The following is a 4,228-nucleotide window of genomic DNA, read 5'->3' as shown; positions in this document are numbered from 1 at the left end:
CCTGAGAAGAAAAACAGTCACTTATATTACTGAACTCTGTTTTCTACATGAGCCAAAACAGTCCTCTGTTTTATAAAATATCCAACCCCAATTACATAGAGGTTTCTGCTATATATAGACACATACCTCTAACTACTTAGAGCTTCCTCCTCCAGCATGAGGGGAGCTCGATGACTGTCACTAATGACACCTATCTGTTATTGAACTGACTCATTAAATACAATAAGTGCTAAACTGGAGTTTAAAGAGTCCTAATTTTACTATAACTCTAACTCTATCTTCCTCGTAGAATGATTCCTTCTTGTTCTTTGACACCTGTCTCCTTTTAGTTTGGCCGAGATGGCTGAGAGGAGGATTCAATGTTCCATGCTAGCTTTGGATGCTGAATGCTTTGATGGTTCAGTGATGTTAGGAGAAATTCCCTGTTTTTCGGTTCCAGTCTTCCACCCCTTATTCGAATATGCAGCAGCATGTCTTCTAGCTTTTAATTACCCAAATTGAACGGATTGCCACGTCCATGATGTGCTGGCCACCTTTTTCCATGTATGAAGATAACATCTTTCTTTGCTGTCAATCATAATTTATCGATTTAATTGTAACATGCAGCTACAGCAGTTTCGTAGCGCGCTACGAAACTGCTGTGTAACTTCAAAAACACAGTCTTCCTTTAATAACTAAATGATCACCACTGTTCATGGCTTAAGCACCTTACTCCCTTGATCCCTTTGACAAGATTTGCTTGCAACTTTTAAAGAAACGGATATTGCTCCTGAAGATACCATTGACTATAAATGAACACCTGCCACACACAATGCAACTTAGAAAACCAGACTTCCCCTGCTTTTGGTACTTTTAGTTTGACAGAGTCATCATGTTGATATGTGATGTCAACAGAGTGTGATGGGTCTAATCTCAAAGGAGATGTAGGAAGAGGTCGAGTAATTGGATCTGGAACCTTGACTCCATGTTTTTCACACCAACTGACAATCAGACCTTTGATACAGTAGTTAGGAGTAATGGAAAGATATGACAATTTTTGCTGAGATTTTGGGCATGTATCATTCATATGTTTGGCCAGATGCAATGACTACAGGATCAGACATTAGCTGCAAGGAAATTGGACATCTATATTCCTCAGGAGGTACTGGTGCACCCCCTGAACTGCTATTGGTTTCTTTAGCAGCTAAGTTAAATGACCAATGTCTGGATCCATACTGGTCATCTTTCCTTTCCACACTTAATTCATTTGCAATTTCTCTACCTGATTCCAAACATGGATCTGAATTCCGAGAACCATTATCTAGAGAAATATAGCTGACCTTGGCATACTTTCTTAGAATATTTAGGAGGTAAGCAACAATAGAAACCTTCTTCTGATCTCCCTCAGCCTGGGCTTTATTAAGCAGCTTCTTTAGAGCTCTTCTCTCTGTTAACACAGCTTTTGGAGATATTATGCCTAACCTATTAGCTACCTGATGGAAAACCTCTAGTTGTGATGTATCATCCCAACTGCCAGAACTATGCTACAGCAGTGCAATAATATCAATACCAATTTCCATCTCCGATGGTTCTAATGCAAATGTCATCTCTTCAAGCTCTTCAACAATTTCAGCTATCTGCTTGGCTAGGTTTCGCGGCACCATGGATTGAAGATGGCTTAGATTTTGAGCAAGTGAACCTTTTATCCTTGTAAATTTTGCCAGGATTGAGTCCCCAGTAACAGCCAAGTATAGTTTGCTACATTCGGCACAGTACTGAAGAAGGGTTGTTGCCTTATCAAGTGCAAGGTGCAGAGCACACAAGGACTGTATGCCTGGCATGCATCTTGGCTGCACTGCCTCTAAAGATGGAAATATTTTAACAATCTTATAGGCAAGTCTACCAAGTTTCATACACGATCCTCCATGTAGCTTTGCATCATTAGCTGCTGTTATAATACCTGGAAGCTACTTTAATGTCTTTCTTCACACCCAGTTCTGTTTGCACTTTTGATAGTTCCTCTGTATTTTTGCCAAATGAGTCGAGAAGTCTTTTCAACCGAGCTTGCATTTGCTCCTCTTGAGATGCCAACTGTTTGATCAAGGTGGAATGACCTTGACTAATACGACCCCTTTTTCGGCAAAGAAAAACAAATGTCAACCATGCGTCTATGTCCTCTGTCGGTGGAAGAACTAATACACGAACAGCTAGTAATGTTTGCCAAACCTCGACATTTCGTTTGGATCCTTGTATCCGATCAATACAGAAAAATTAGAACATGAGGCGCATACTTAAATGCAAACGCATTTCGTTTGTCAAAAACTCATCACTGACACGTACACGATCCCACAACCATGTATTCCCAATGTACTTGGAGATGACATATGCACTACCACTTAGTCGATAACCAGCTTCATATATATTTGCTGCTTTTCCAACATAAAAAGGCCATCTTTCTTCCATATGCATCTTTTAATAAAGGGATCTGTAGACAAAAACAGGGGAGAAGCACAAGGCGAGGCTTGGAAAAGGCTGGTTCTAAAATGCCCTGAAGGCGGTTCAAAACGTATGTATACTGTCCCCAGAGCTCCGGTCTGCTCTCCATGAGAGACAAATTCAATATCCTATGTATACACCAGATACCAAAACTAACAAGTAGGCTTGCTACCCAGACACAACCCTCACCACAATGAGGAACTGACTGGACAAGGACTGAAGCTGATTCACAGGTATTTGGAATAGGGGCAAATTTGTAGTCCTGACGCTGATTCTGTGCATCACTGTTGTATAACTAGCTGAGACCACCCATTTGTTCACCAACCCATCCTACAATGTTTAACTTTGTATCCATTCGTTGATGAAGCTACGAAGATCCTTATGCATCAATTCTGTCACCGGACAGCACTACTTCTGTCTTTATCTACAAACGAGCTTAATGCCTGCAAAAGATTTGAGTGCAAAAGTTTAGACATTGCAGGGACCACCGCTTCCTTGAAATCATTGTCGCTGCTCTCATCTGCATTTCTGGAGGGAAGCAGAACTCTGTACAATAGGCATGCTAGGATTTTGGCCTCCACTGAAAACTCGAACAAATCCCCAATTTCGTAGCACGCTACGAAACCACCTAAACATGTAGCGCTGTGAAACTGCTAAAGGATTTATGCGCTGCGAAAACACTTTGTCCTTAAGCTAGTCTGAGCAATTTTGGCAACAGAATTTTCAGTGATAACAGATAGAAGAATTATCGATCCCTTTGTATCAATCCTCTTCTTATTAGTCCCTGCCATCTGGCATCCGGTAGGGACTATTGTAATCGTTCAATGCCGACTTAGCATTAGTTGAGTGCTTTCCCCGTCTGTTATACGGCGCTTAACCAAAGTCGCATTCGGTTGTTCTGTGGACATAACCAAAGTCGCATTCGGCCTTAACCTTTCTCATCTTATTTGGCCTCTTCCCGAGGCGGAAGAGGCCTGACCATAGCCTAAATTGCTATTTTTTTGTATACAATATGAGCCATAACAATCTTTAGTGCAAGCAACATGGCTTTTAGACTAGAATTACAAAAATAAATGTTTACTACAAAAAGGTAGGAGTTGATTGTATGGTCACCAAGTGTTGATTTTCATGTTCTTTTGTTGGAAATTTGTTTGTTGAGTGGTCATTAAATGAACCAAACAAGAATCCTCTAATCATTGACCACAATATAATTAATTGAATTTGTTTTTATAAATGAAATATCTAATTCAATGTACTTATCATATGTTAGGGTAGTTGAAAACAAGTTTTTAATCTACCACAAAAGAAAAAAACCGTCAATTAATTTATCAATAATTGTTTGTCCTTTTGAAGCTCCAGCCATTTCTGAGAATTTTGTCCACGTTATTTATCTCTTTCAGTGGAGACTCTTCGTAAGTTTATAGTGGAATGACATTGCCATTGTTTCCCCAACTAGTGGGTAAGCCGATCTCTAGTAAATTACTAAATCTATTCATAAATTGATCCAAATTTATTTCTATAATGTTGCACTTGTTTTGGGCCTATTGTATCAAGTATTTTTGGTTAAGACTTTGTTGGTTTCCATTATTAATGAAAATATGTTAGAAACCCTCAAGACACTCAATTCATCTAAATACTTGGAAGTGAGAACATTTATAATTTTGTTTACCACTCAAGGTTTACTTCCCAATTCTTCCAATGTATGTTGAATTGTTTGTTGAGTTTGGTGCACCAATGCAGATTCATCACCAAT

The 4,228-nt window shown here is 39.4% G+C and overlaps 1 pseudogene; it reads right to left on the bottom strand.

The window, feature by feature from the left end:
• Positions 1-748: 748 nt before the first annotated feature.
• On the bottom strand, positions 749-2,448 carry LOC149228594 (U-box domain-containing protein 6 pseudogene; annotated as a pseudogene).
• Positions 2,449-4,228: the final 1,780 nt, after the last annotated feature.

The sequence above is a fragment of the Pinus tabuliformis genome, chromosome J (assembly GCF_031772625.1).
Source record: "Pinus tabuliformis cultivar Carrire ecotype Pingquan chromosome J, CPIR1, whole genome shotgun sequence".
Classification (NCBI taxonomy): Eukaryota; Viridiplantae; Streptophyta; class Pinopsida; order Pinales; family Pinaceae; genus Pinus; species Pinus tabuliformis.
The sequence above is the reverse complement of the archived record's forward strand: the minus strand, read 5'-3'. Positions and strand labels throughout refer to the sequence as shown.